Here is a 15247-nt window from a genome sequence, read left to right on the forward strand (position 1 = left end):
TTTTTTAAAAAAATTCAGGTCTAAGCTTGGCCCGCATCCAAGCTCGAGCCCGGCCAGCATCCAAGCTTAAACCCGGCCCAAACCCAATCGGGCTGGCCTAAATTATCTGTTTGGGCTAAGAATTTTGGCCTGAATTGTCCACTGGGGTTCCTGGTCGGCATGGAGTCAAGGAGGCCATGGACGGCATGGAGCTCACCGACGCGGCAAAGGCAATTGAGGAGGGTGTCGTAGGTGATGGGGTCAGGCTAACAGCCGTGGTATGGCATCTTGCAGAAAAAGTATAAGGCGGAAGGGGTGGGAGGCTGGCATAGGGCGAACGATAGGGTGCGGAGGAGCATTTTGTTCAATCAAGAACTGCCGGCGTGGGTGCGACCATGGCGGAGGAGGGAGTTGAAGGAGTACACAAAGGGGGAAGGGAGGAGGTGGAAGAGGGAGATGGCGGAGTGGAGGCGGCTGGCACGGTCGAGGGAGCGGAGAGGGCGTTGACAGAGTGGTCAGGGAGGGAGGAGAGGGGAAGACAAAGGGCAAAGTGGAGGGCACGATGTGGATTGCCAGAGCAGAGAAGGAGGTGGATGGTTTTGGGCCTCTTGGTGATGGGGTTGGCGCAGTGGTGGTCGGAGAGAAGGGAGAGGAGGAGGGGTTGAGCCCAACAAAACAGGTGGAGTGCGGTAGGTGGGGTGCGGTCAAGAGAGTACGGAGGGGGTGAGCCGAACTAAGGCATGAGAGGGTGGAGTCGAGCGGCCAGCTGGCCATGGGAAATTGGGAATTGAGAGAGATGGGTTGGAGATTTTAAGGCTTAAAGTTTTTTTTTTTTTTGGTCGAGGTGCGGTCAAGAAGGCTTAAATTGAAGTTGGCTAATTGATCCTATTGATCAGGTTAAACCCATTTAAGATAGGACTTGATCAGACTATTAATTAGATTTTTTGGGCTATTGATCAGACTTAAATTTGGGCTTGGGTCCAGACCGGGTCAAAGATATATCTAAGCCCAGTCCAAAGGAAAAACGGGCTTTATAATTAGGCAGAAGCTAGGCCCGAAGTATTTCGGTCCGAGTCCGAAGTCTGGCCCGAAATCAGTCCGACCCTAGCCCAATTCTAGCCCTAATACTGAGCTAGATAAACCCAGTCCAAGTTCAATTTACATCCTTGGAAAATATTGGAAAAATATTTCTAGATATTGAAACATGTGGAACAATGGCCGGTAGCCCAATCCATCAATAGTTCGCTTTGTGTAAATGCTTGTGTATAAATAAGATCAAGAGAGTAGATATGAAGGCCCAATGGCCGTAACCTATTTTAGATGCAAGGCCTCGTAGTTCTTTTGCACTTGTGCCAAATCCATAGGGCTCCATTTAGATGTTGTTAGGATGGGGCACTAATTGTATCTCTTCCACGCCTTGATCTTGCAAATGGGCCAATCGCTGGTCAAACTCAAAATCACGCTTCCACAAGGTCAAGCTCTCTCATCCTTGCAATGCCATTTGGTCACCCAATGGGATCACTAAGATAATCTTATATCACTAATGATTTTATTCTAGCATAATTTGATCCGAATGATCTAAGATCACCGCATCTGGTATGCTATATTCTAGTGATTAAAGGTTCTAATATATCTACGAGCAACTTCTTTGGTGTTCCACAGGAATCCAAAGATTATTGATCATATAATACCAAAATTATCTCTAATATATTTTATAAAAATATTTTTATTAATCATATAAAATATATTATTAAAATATTAATACTTTTATTAGTATATTTATTATTAATATATTACATAAAAAAATTTTTGTTAGTCTTACAAATTATTAATCCTATAAAGATATATTAATTATTATTATAGAATTAATGTTTTATTTATACTCATAATATGTTAGAAAAAATAAGGCAAATAGAAGTACTATATTAAATAATTTCATTCTAGAAATATCATGTACAATAATATATTTTTACTATAATTTGAAATTACCATCAAAAAATAATATGATAATAATATGATTAGTAATATATTATAATATAATATATCATAAATAAAAAAAATATAATATAAATATAATATAATATTATATTTATATAATGTATTAAAGGTATATTGATATATCAATATTTTTTGCTAGTTAAAGAATATTTTTATCCTCAAATTTTATCCCAAAATAACCGTTTTGGGATGATCTTAGATTTTCGATCTTAAAAATGGATATCCCATTGCTAGGTTGGGTAATCATTTGAAGAGTGGAGGTGATTGGAGATCATTGCCATATAGAATTATTGTGGTGCAACCAAATATGGTGATTTCATTACCTTCATGCATAACATCCTTGATATCGGGATAATCACTTCACACCAATTCCCTACAGGTTTGCATGTCAATATAATAGTTTTAGATATTGAATGCACATAAAAGAAAACATGGATGGCTATTATATGCCAGAGGAAGTATTGATAACTGCAATACCTTATAAAATAAATGTAGTCCTAATTTTAATTGGTCCACTTAGTTTTTCTTATGAAGCTAGAGCCACATTGATAAAGGATGCATACATGCGCGCGTGTGTGCGTGCGTGCATACACACATGTATCCACTCAGATTTGGTTGGATCTATATTGAACTATGGAGATCTCAAATTAATAATGCGAGTTATTGGATGTGATCTATTATCTTTAAATTGTTTATATGTAAATGTGTATATGTGCATATGTATATATATATATATATATGTATGTATGTATGTACTACACAAAAAAGGGCTATGCTGACTTAATATTGATGGCAATTTGTGATGTAGAGAAGCATTGATGGAGACCATTAGATGTCGTCAAAATTCAACTCCCCCGATATACCTGTCCCTTCGTCCTCAATTGAAAACCCTAGACCCCTTCTCTGCTGATAGCCGACTCTCTACCTCATCACCATCAATCCCGAGCAGCCTCCCCGATCTCACATCTCTTGCTGACATCAGTCCACCACCTCTCTCGCTCTCTTGCCTTCATCCCAAGCCCCGATCACCATACACCGCTTGAACCTCTTATTATTTGTGCCTTCTCCTTTGTTTCCATCAACATCGACCTCGCCGATCGGCCTAAGGTATGCCTCTTCCTTCTTCTCTATCTGTATGCCACCCATCGCTATCTCTCACCTCTTCAATCAAAACCCTAACCTCCTCTTCGAAGTGCCCTCATCCTCCTCCACCCCCACTGCCCTCCAATGTCTATAACTTCCAATCATATGCTCACTTCACCTACACTCTATCAAAATCCTAATCATACCTGACAAGTCACTCTTCTTGTAGAGAAATTTGCATACTATTAGGGGATCTACATCGCTATATATGATTTATTCTCTTTTGTTAGGTGAGCTTTGCTCTGGTCCTCGATGAGGCCAGTGTCATCCTCCTCTTCGGGGACGGGGTCTACCTCCACCAAAATAAGGTGATTGAGCTCTCTCTATTCTCCATTGTTTTGTTCTCAATTCCTGCTACAGTTATTTGATTTTTGAGTTACATGCTCCCCACACTTAAAACTTGACATATCTAGTTTGCTTAAAAGCTCTAGATATTTAGTTGAAAAGATACAAGTTAGATCATCTATTTATTAAACAGATATATATTTGGAATCAAAGCATTTCTGTTGTGCCAAATACTGATTAGCTGATCGGAGGTTTGTAATTGATGTTATATCATATTGCTTGCTAAGGAGTTCTGTATGGCTAATTCAAATTGCTCTCTCATATTTGAAGCACATTCATTACCTAATAGATGGCATTGTTATTGTTGGCTTTATATATAATTATAGAATAATAAAAAAGTTTTAGATCTCAATGGTTTTGGAGAATAATTCAAATATGAATATATCAAACTTTCGATACCATTGTCTTGATGCTTGTTTAAGCCCATATAACATCTTCTTGAGCTTACATACAAGATGCTCCTTGTCCTTTTCTATGAAGCCTTGAGATTGATGCATATAAACCTCTTCCTCTAGATCACCATGCAAGAATGCCATTTTCACATCTAATTGCTCAAGTTCTAAGTCATTAGTAGCAATAAGACTAAGAACAAGCCGAATAGAATCCAACTTAACAACGGGAGCCAACACTTCAAAGAAATCCATACGTTCCTTTTGTGCAAATCCTTTGGCAACTAATCTTGCTCTACACCTTTGGATCATCCCATCGGTTCCTCTCTTTATTTTATAAATCCACTTGTAATCAATCGCTTTCCGGCCCTTTGGTAAATCCACCAAATCTCATGTTTGATTTTTATGAAGTGCCATCATTTTCTCCTCCATAGCCCCTTTCCAATGGTTTGTATCGGTAGCATTAATGGCCTCTTGAAATGTAGACGGCTCTTCCTCTGCAATTAGTGTCCGAAGTATACTTGGATCCACAAAATCCTTTAGATATATAGGTGTGCGTCACTCTCTTATTGAATATTGAGACATATCATATACTTCTTCACCTTCATGAGAACTCTCCTCCTCATCGAAACCTTGCTCAACCTGCTCTTCAACCTCTATAAACTCAACTGATGCATTCTCCAATTCAACACCTTCATTTGGTGCATAACTTGTAGATGGAAGTTCAAAACCTTGAGTCACATGTCGGATTTTCTTCCTTCTCTTTACTTTTATTTTTCATGCCTCTTCTTAATACATTTGATTCATCAAAGTGCACATCACATATTGTGATAATTTTGCGGGCCATCAGATCCTATAATCGAAATCTTTTCCCACCTTTTGTATAGCCAACGAAGACACACTTCCTTGATTTTGGATCTAACTTTGTTCTTTGACAACTAGGAACCAATGCATAAGCATGACAACCAAAAATTTTTAAATTAGAATAATCACAAGGAGTTTCGAACCATACCTCCTCCGATGTCTTTCCATCAAGTGCCATGGAAAGTGAGCGATTGATAAGATAACATGCCATAGATACGGCCTCGGCCCATAACTTGTGCTCCAAAACGGCACTACTCAACATACTACGAGCTCGCTCCATTAATGTATGTTTTATCCTTTCTATAACTCCATTTTATTGTAGATCATAGGGGTTGATGTAGTGCCTCAAGATACCCTTCTCCTTGCAAAAGAGTTCAAACTTTTTAGATTTATATTCCAAACCATTATTCGATTGGAGAACTTTAATGTGATGCCTGATGAGATTCTCTACTTCGGCCAATACTTCAAATGCCTCACCTTTCGACTTGAGAAACTTAATCCAAACCTTCCATGAGAAGTCATCAATAAATGATATGAAGTAATTGGAACCACCATATGAAGTAATAGAACTCCACACATCCGTGTGAATGTAATCAAGTATATCTTTACTTATATGAGACCTAGCCTTGTAGCTTCATTTATGATACTTCCCATAAACACAATGCTCGTAAAACTCGGAATCACCAAAAGTAATATTTGGAATAAACTTCCTCTCTACTAAAATCTTCATACCCTTCTCACTCATATGACCCAACCTCTTATGCCATAATCAGAGGAGAAGGTCATCATTTTCCATCACATAAGCTTCATCCATCATCGTGCTCCCCAATAGTTTGTACAAATTTCTAACTTGGATACCCTTCATAACAACCATTGCACCTTTAAAAACTCTAATAACTCCACCTTGCCTAGTGAATTTGTAGCCTTTTTTGTCTAATTTGAAAAGAAAATGCAAGCTTTTCTTCTAATTCGAAACATGACGAACATCTTCAAGCACCCGAACCATTCCATCAAACATCCGCAAGTGCACCATACCAACACCAACCATCTTGATACTTGAGTTGTTTCCCATTCAAACCGTACCACCTTCACAAGCCTCATATGTGCTGAACCATGAACGATATGGATACATACGATGGGTTGCACCACTATCAAGAATCCAATTTTGATGAAATGCCGAACTTGAACCCACCATCAAGACCTCTTCATCAATAACATCTGATGTTGACTTTTCTACTTGATGTATTTTATTATTCAATTCGGAGCCATTCTTTACACTACTTGATTCACTAATATTCTTTTCGAAATTTGAATCTTTTTGATTTCTACAATCTTTCTTAAAGTGCCTGGTTTTACCACACAACCAACAAACCCCTTTGCCATTTCGGCCTTTAGATTTTAATCTGTAATTGGACTTACTTTCTAAAAGATTTTTTGATGTGCTTTCACATTCTCTTTGAAGACCTCTTACCAAAAAAGCATCCATCTCACTTTTCGATCTCCTCAAAGTAGCCTCTCTTTGGAGCTCATCAGCTAATAAAGCACTAGAAATGGTATCCATGTCAAGAGAATCTTCTTTGGTGCAACTTAGACTTGTAATTAATATATCATAGAAATTCGGTAATGTGCATAGCAAAAGTATGGCCTCATCCTCATCTTTCATCTTCTCTCCTATACTTTCAAGCTCACAAATGATGTTGTTGAAAATATTCAAGTACTCGAAGATTTTGGTACCTTCTTTCATTCTCAAAGAGTACAATTTTCTCTTTAAGAAAATTTGATTGGTGATTGACTTTATTTGGTATAAACTTTCTAACTTCATCCATAAGCTTAAAGTCATCTTCTCTCCAACGATAATAAAGAGAATTTCATCTGCCAAATACATGCGAATAATAGCTAAGGCTTTCAAGTCCATCTCCTCCCAATCATCATTTGATATCAACTCCAGCTTTTTATCTTTTCCAACTAGAGCCTTATAATATCCTTGTTGTCCTAGCAAATCATGAACTTTCAAAGCTCAAAATTTCTCTTTCCATCAAATTTCTCTACTTCTAACCTACTTATAGCCATTGAGATAATTCATTGAACACCTTGTAGTCATAACCTGAAGCTCTGATACCAATTGTAGAGGATGATAATGGTGGAACCAATGCAACAAGATCACAACTCACTAATAAACTAGTGAATTAGATCAAACCATCTACAACCAAGATATGTAAGTGTATGGAGAAATAAGAGAACTAAATAGAAGGCCACAAGCATAACAACACAACATAAGAAATTACATGGTTCACCCACTACCGGGCTACATCCACGGGCACGAAGAAGATCAAAATCCACTATCAACTTGGGAGATTACAAAAGGTTTGGGAAGAGATTACCACTCAACAACAATGGGCTTACAATTTTTCAATAAATTTTTTTTTTCTTGCTACATCTTCTAAGCACCCTTCCGATCCCGCGAAGCCTGCTTCAGAATGCTCTAGGAATGCTTCCAAACAACCTTGGAAGCTTGGACAAGTAAGAAGAATAAGAGAACTCACCATCATTAAAACTCTCTTATCATCTCTCTTCTCTGCACTAAAAAAAGAGAACACTAAAAAAAGAATACAAGTGACCTCACCCACTCAATACAATAGAAGTTCTCTTTTACCAACCCACCTTAGTCCAACAAGCTAAAGCATCAAGTAAGCCTAAACCCAACTAACCCATTACATGAGTTTTGAACCAAACCCAACAATAAACCCAATAAATAATTGGTGAATTTGATACCACCAAACCCAACACCCAAGACCTTGGACCGTCTACCTTTTCTTTTGTTTCAAGAAATTGAATGCTTGTTGCATAAATTTGTTTTTTCCAACTGTTTAAAATTCTATTGACACAAAAAAATTGTTCAGCATTGAATAGCTTATAAACCAAGATTACCCCATACTACATGTGCGTCACATGCACTAGATTGATATGTTAGCTTGTGGCAGTATCTGCAATAAATACATAATTTGCACAATTTCTTGTTAATACACACGAACACATTGTCTTGCAGTTATATCACATATTTCCAGTTTATTCATATGAGTAAATAATTGCAGTTAAATAGTGTTAGATTGTAACAGAAAAAAATAGTGTTAGATTGTGCCCAACAAATTAATCAAGACTATGCAATGCACATTTTAAACAAAAATGAGTACATATTTCTGAGATGGTTTATGATCGCAAGTTTCTATCGGTTGGCCAGATGCTATCCTTATTTCTTTATAAATATCCAGATACTAGCATAAAGGTGTATATCTTGATATGCCAATTTTGCATCTATGCTGCTGTCAAAAGCCATCCATGCAATATGCTTTCCACTTATGCATTGTTTTGATCCTTCTATTTTGCACATGGATTGTATATCATAATCTATTTACAGATTCTTGACATTATGTGCTATTGTAATGCATACTTCATTGTGCCCTCATAACCCTATATGATGGGGCTTTAAGATGAAGGTTGATAAAATGCAAAATAGGTGGTATGCCATAATATTATGTAAATTTCTTGACATTATGGCAGTAGTCCATTGTTTTATATTGTTTGCATACCTGATTGCATTTATGAACTGTTGCTGAAGTTGTAGTTCATTTGGTGAGTATTTTTTTGTAGAATAATTTCTGTCTCTTATTATAGCAATATGGAGAAACAATCAGTTATCTCTATTCGGTGTATATTTTTAATTTTTTATGGAAAGCACCCAGCTAATATTTTATTTATATATATATTTTTAAAAAAATATTATTCAATTATTGTTCTCATGCAATAGACAAAAGTTAGATAAACAAGCCAAGGTCCAATAAAGATTATTTTGAAGGAGTCCAAACTTTTATTAAATTTGCTGTTGAGAAAAGATCAATAGATAGAAAGATTTTTTATTTATGTCAAAAATGTGTAAATAATTTTTCTTGCAATCCACAAATTATTGAAGAACATTTGATGTGGAATGATTTTGTAAGAGGATATACTAAATGGATATTTCATAAAGAATCCATATTGCCATCTCCATATAATCAACCCTCATATATAGAATATAGATATGATATTGGAATCAGTAATCTACAAAGAAATCCTATAAGACAAAATAATATGAGGGGTTTGTTCAGAGATGCTCTAGGATTTGGTGCAGAAAATTTAGAAGATTTCAGTGAAAGATAAGAAATAGGTGTGATGTCTGAGGGATCTATATTTACTAATCCTATACATATTGAGAGGCCCCAGCATTCATCCAATGATGAGTCAGAATATCGGTATCATAATTTGTTGAAAGATTGTAATCAAGAACTATATCTGGGTTATACGAACTATTCAATTTTTTTTTTGTGCATCCATTTTATTTGAATTATTTGAACGGATGGTCTGATAATTAAGAATTTGACTATGCTGCCCCAATTATTAAAGAATGCATTTTCTAAGGGCATTGTTTTGCCAATTTTTTCTTATGAAGCAAAAAAACTAATAAAAAAATTGGATCTAAGATACGAGAAAATTCATAATTGTCCAAATGACTGTATATTGTATCGGGATGAAAATGCTAACCAAGAATCATGCAATATTTGTGGATCTTCATGATCGGCTTCACATAAAGAAGATGAGAGTGATGTATTAAACGAAATAGATGCTACTTGGAGTAAGAAAAAATTGACTAAAATTTTGTGTTACTTTCTTTTAATAACTAAATTAAACAAGATCTATGCATCATCAAAGATAGCTTTATTGATGAGATGGTATAATAAAGGTCGTACAAAAATAGAATATTAAGACACTCAACTGATAGTTTAGCATGAAATACATTTGATGATAGGCATCCTAATTTTGCCTTAGATGTTCACAACATTGGTTGGATTTAGCTACCGATGGCTTCAATCTATTTCAGATATTGAGTTCTACTTATAGCACTTGGTCAGTTGTTTTGATTTCATATAATTTGCCATTATGGATGTATATAAAACAATCTTGACTTATCTTATAATAATTATTCTAGACGATAAGGGTCCAAGCAATGATATTGATGTCTTGTTGCAACCTTTAATAGAGGAATTGAAATAGTTATGGGAGGATGTCGATGCATTTGATGCTTGTAGTGGTCAAACAATCAAATTGAGGATAGCTCTTATTTGAATTATCAATGATTTTTCTGTATATACCAATTTATCCAGATGGAGTACAAAGGGGAGTATTGCATGTCCTTCTTGTGGAGTTCTACCTATTCACATTGGTTAAAATATGGAAGAAAGTTCTGATATATGGGCCATCATTGATAGTTGGAAGCTAACCATTGATTTCAGTTTTGACAAGATATATTTGATGTTAGTATATAATTGCGACCTAGTTCTGTAGCACTATTCGGAATTGAGGTTGTTATACAAATACATGACATCAATCATAGGTATGACAAGATTTTTAAGTATTCTAAGAAAAGAGGAAGGAAAGATATTGAAAGCTTAATGAATAAAGGATTGACGGAGGATGTCATTACTCACAATTTTGATAGTGATGTCTGAGGATGCTGACAACTTCTATGATGATGATGATTATGTAGATGAAAGTAGAAATGATAATAACATAATGGAGGCATCTACACATAGAGTTGTTAAGCAGTTATGGAAGAAAAAAAATATTTTTTTTGATTTACCTTATTGAAAGTATAATCTTTTTAGGTATAATTTTGACACGATGCATATAGAAAAAAATATTTATGATAATTTAATTAGAACATTGTTAAATCTTGATAGAAAGAGTAAAGATAATCTAAAGGCACATTTAGATATGAAAGAGATGAAGGAAAAACCATCTTTTTCCTGTGTAGTATCTTCCAGATTTTATCAAATCTGGGGCGGAATAAATTAAAATTAATTATCCTACACTATTTCAGATCTAATATCTATTAGATCTAATTTTATTATCTGATATTTAAAATTTAAAATTAAATCTAAAAGTATGAGAAATATAGACATACCTCAAGGGTAATCTAATTACCCTATAGATGATCGCAGCACTGCCTGAGGTTCTGATGTAGCCACGCAAGCGTCTGGCCTCTACCAATATCCACTCAGGTAGGATCTGGAACATCTTCTCCTCATTATTCTACGCTCCAAAAATTAGATCAATATCTGATTTGAAAGTACTTCAGAACTCCTTCTGAAGTTGGAGCAGTAGCCTGTCGAAGATGTCCTGCAGCCTTCTGTTCCAGGCGTCACCACGCCTTGTACCTTTGCCAGATGAATGTCCAACTTCTTGGATGTGAAGAGGGGAGAAAGGAGAGCAGGGAGGATATAGAGAAGAGAGAAGAGGGTGGCAGCTAATGGGCTTTTTTTGTATAAAACAAGTTCTATCATGAAACCCTAGGTGCAGCAGGGTTTACATTGATCCTATATGCTGCGCAGTGCCACATCATTCGATCAATCAAAAAATTCTAATAAATTTTAAAAAAATTTTGATTGGTGGAGTGATATCATCTGATCACATCAGATAAAAATCCCCATGCTCTCTCCTATGTTGGTGCCAACATTGGATAAGCACAAATAAGGTGGCGCTAAAGAGTCCAAGTTTATCAGGACTCTTTGATTCTTATCCATTTGAGGCGCCCACTTAAATCCAATTGAGCTCATGCCATAATCTGATTATGGTGCCCAATTTGAAGTAGTTTGGACATGTGGACTTGTAGCAGCTCAGGATTTAGAGCTGGAGCAGATGGATGTCAAGACGACATTCCTCTATGGGCATTTGGAGGAGAGGATTTACATGGAGCGGCCATCCGGTTTCAAAGATCCAGGATCAGAGGGAAAGGTTTGTTTATTGCAGAAGTCGCTATACGGGCTGAAGCAGTCACCGAGGTAATGGTACAAGCGGTTCGACTCCTATGTGCGCAGCATTGGACTTTTCAGGTGCGAGTTTGATCCCTGTGTTTATGTTCAGTCTCTTGAGGATGGTTCTAGGGTGTTCCTACTCTTGTATGTGGATGACATGCTTATAGCATGCAAGAGTAGGAAGGTTGTGCAGGATCTGAAGGCATCCTTATCTCAGGAGTTTGAGATGAAGGATTTGGGCCCTGCAAGGAAGATCCTAGGCATGGAGATTTTCAGAGACCGAGCTCGGAGGGTGCTGCATCTATCTCAGGGGGGCTACATACAGAAGGTCTTAGAGAGGTTCAGAATGAAGGGAGCAAAGCCGATGGAGCTGCCACTTGTCGGTCACTTCAGACTCTCGAAGATCATGGCACCACAGACTGAGGTGGAGGCTCAGGAGATGGAGACGGTTTCTTATGCTTCAGGAGTTGGGAGCTTGATGTATGCGATGGTCTGTTGTAGGCCAGACATCGCTCATGCAGTGAGTCAGGTTAGCAGGTTCATGGCGCAGCCTGGCAGGGAGCACTGGAGAGCTCTGAAGTGGATATTCAGATACCTGGCGGGTTCAGTTGGATTTGGCATCTGCTACGGACAACGAGGAGGTGCAGTGGGATACTCTGACATGTCTAGAGAGGCTCAAGGGCTGATTGGTGGTTATGTAGATGCAGACTTCGATGGAGATTTGGATATCCGGAGGTCTACGACAGGCTTCATCTTTAGCCTGTATGGAGGTCCTATTTCTTGAAGATCGATTCTGCAGCCTATCACGGCCCTATCCACTACAGAGGTGGAGTACATCGGGCTGACAGAAGCAGCTAAGGAGGCAATTTAGTTGAAGAGTTTGTTGACGGAGATGGGCCTTACTCAGGAGGCCATTAGAGTGCACTGTGACAGCCAGAGTGCACTTCTATTAGCATAGAACTCAGTCTATCATGCAAGGACAAAGCACATCGACATTCGGTATCATCGGATCAGGGAGCTTGTGGAGGATGGTGAGGTGGAGCTGGTGAAGGTACACACCAAGGAGAACCCAGCTGATGCACTTACGAAGGTTCTTCCACGGGACAGCTTTCAGAGATGTGTTGGGCTGATTCGGCTGATGGACAGAGTGGGGCTGGTTGAGGCCTTGGGACACCAAGGTGGAGATTGTTGTGATCCAGGTGGTGTGCCCAAGGCCTAGGGGACCAAGGCTAAGGCCAAGGTCCATCATTCATGAGGGCTTCATGGAGGTTCTAGGGTTAGTTGGGCCATAGGTTGAAAGGCTGTGGGCCTTTCGGGTTCTTGAGGTCTAGGTTATGTGGGCCTCAAGGGATCAACTCTTTATGGGTCAGGTCTGGGCCCAGGATAGGTGAGATTAGGTCGAGTCATGGGTGTACATGGGCTTGGGTTAACCTAATCTCCCATAGAGTTGGTCAAGGGAGTTTTGGGTTTGGGTCACTTGACCCTGTGTTTATATATACATGTACTTGTATAGGTTTGATTAAGCCAAGTAATACACAACTCTTTCTCCCAAAACTCTCTCTCTCTTCTCCCTCTCTCCCCAGCAATTCTCCATGCCCCAGGAGCAAGAAACCCTAGGGTTTCTTGCCGTCAGGTCCCAAAAAGGCAGGTGAAGCAAGGAGGCGCTAGACCTCCTCCCCCTTGGTGCCGCCTACCATATCTGTTCTCCCCCTCTTGCAGCTGCCCAAGCATCAGATTCAGGATCTAAAATCTCTTGAGAAGAGGTTGGTACATGTCTCTCTCAGATCTGGAGTTGATCTGAGGTCGTTTGAGGTGCAGGTGAGATCTCCATCAACAGATCTACAGGAAAGGCTGCAGCAGGACAGATCTGCAAGGTCTGTCTCCATCTATCTTCTTCCCTATCTAGAATGCCCCGATTCAAGATCTACAAATTGAAAGACCTCGATCCAGGCCTTATCTGGTTGGGTACCAGATCTTGAATTTTTCACAGATGATTTCAGAGGCGTTCTTCATCTGGAACGAAAGGCTGATGAAGAAGACAACAACCAGGCTGATTTCGTCAAGGGCCTTCAATCGAGTCCAGAAGCCTCCAGATCTGTTCGTTGCTGGTTCCGCTGCACCCAAGGTCCGTGGGAGGAGCCGGAATTGTGCTCCAATATTTAATTCCTATGGCATTCATATTTTGCTCAATATTAAAAATAGATACATCAACATGTAACTGATAGAGACCATTAATAACAAAACCATTTGCAACTATATTATTTTCATAAAATATGTTACAATGGTCCTTATGAAAGCTAATCACATAGCTTTCTTGTGCTAAACATGAAATAGAAATCAAATTTTTGCTTGCTGCAGGCACATAATAACAGTCTCTTAAAACTAAATCTAATCCTAACGGTAATCGCAGAGGATAGGTTCCTACGGCCACAGCAGCAACTCTTGCTTCATTTTTGATATGTAGGATCATCTCCCCATCCCTCAGCCTCCTGCTCTCCTCAAGACCCTGCATAGAAGTGCACAAATGAGCACTAGAACCAGAGTCAAGAACCCAACTGGATGCAGAAGAAATCATAAGATTAGATTCGATAATGAGCATACCTCCAGAAGGACCATCCTTCTTGTTCTTCAGGGTGGCCAGGTACTGAGGACAGTTCCGCTTCCAATGGCCTTCTGACTGACAGTAAAAATACTTTCCCTTTTCAGAAGCCTTATTCTTCGGTCCTGTCTTCTTGTTCTTGCCATCCACCTTCTGCTTCTTCACGGACTTCTTTTTCTTTTCAAAAGACTTTCTCTTGGAAGAAGTCCACTCCACAGTAAGAACTGAGCCTTTTGAATCTTTCATTGAAAGCTTAGCCGTAACCAGCATATTCATTAACTCGGCCAAGGTACATTGCATCTTATGCATATGAAAGTTCATGATGAACTGACCATATGTATCGGACAAGGACTAAAGGATCACATCAATCTGAAAATCCTTGTCTAAGATGATACCGAGCTTCTCAAGCTCCTTAAGATCTTTGATCATTGTCAAACAATGATCTTGGACTGACTGCCCATCACGCATCTTGACCTTAAAAAGTCTTTGACAGACTTGATACTTGGCCGCACGACTCTGTTCACCAAACAACTCTTGTAGGTGAGCCAACATTTGACGGATAGTCAAAATATTTTCATGCTGGTGCTGCAAATCATCAGACATTGCACCCAACATGTAGTACCTGGCTTTGTTATCATTATCTGTCTACTTTTTCAGAGACGCTCTCTGTTTAGCAGTCGGACGTGCTGGCATGGCAGGTGGGTCCTGGTCCAAGACATGAGTCAATTTTTTAGAATCCAGAATAATTCTATAGTTCCTCAACCAGTCCTTAAAATTTAGTCCAGTCAGTCTATGAGTGTCTAGAATTTTGGTTAGGAGGTTTGAGGCAGACATGTTTCCTGTAGAGAGTCAAAAGTTTCTAGTTAAATTTTGTAATCAGACTCAATCAATTTGTTTAGGATTTTTATTTTTAAACAAATTAGGCTCTCACTATTTTCTCAGATCCCTACACTCCCTTGGTAGAGATGTGAAAATCTCCATGATTAGTGATTTCTAGTGGGTGGTGCAGTCTCACTGACTGGCTCATCACCTCACCTAACAGTTATTGGTGATGGGTCAACCGATGAGTGGACAACTCTTGTCCA

The 15247-nt window shown here is 38.5% G+C and overlaps 1 pseudogene; it reads left to right on the top strand.

The window, feature by feature from the left end:
- The first annotated feature begins 374 nt into the window (after positions 1–374).
- The window catches only part of LOC140856611 (uncharacterized), a 31478-nt pseudogene continuing 16605 nt past the window's right edge, over positions 375–15247 (top strand).

This window comes from Elaeis guineensis, chromosome 1 (assembly GCF_000442705.2).
Source record: "Elaeis guineensis isolate ETL-2024a chromosome 1, EG11, whole genome shotgun sequence".
In the NCBI taxonomy this organism is placed as follows: domain Eukaryota; kingdom Viridiplantae; phylum Streptophyta; class Magnoliopsida; order Arecales; family Arecaceae; genus Elaeis; species Elaeis guineensis.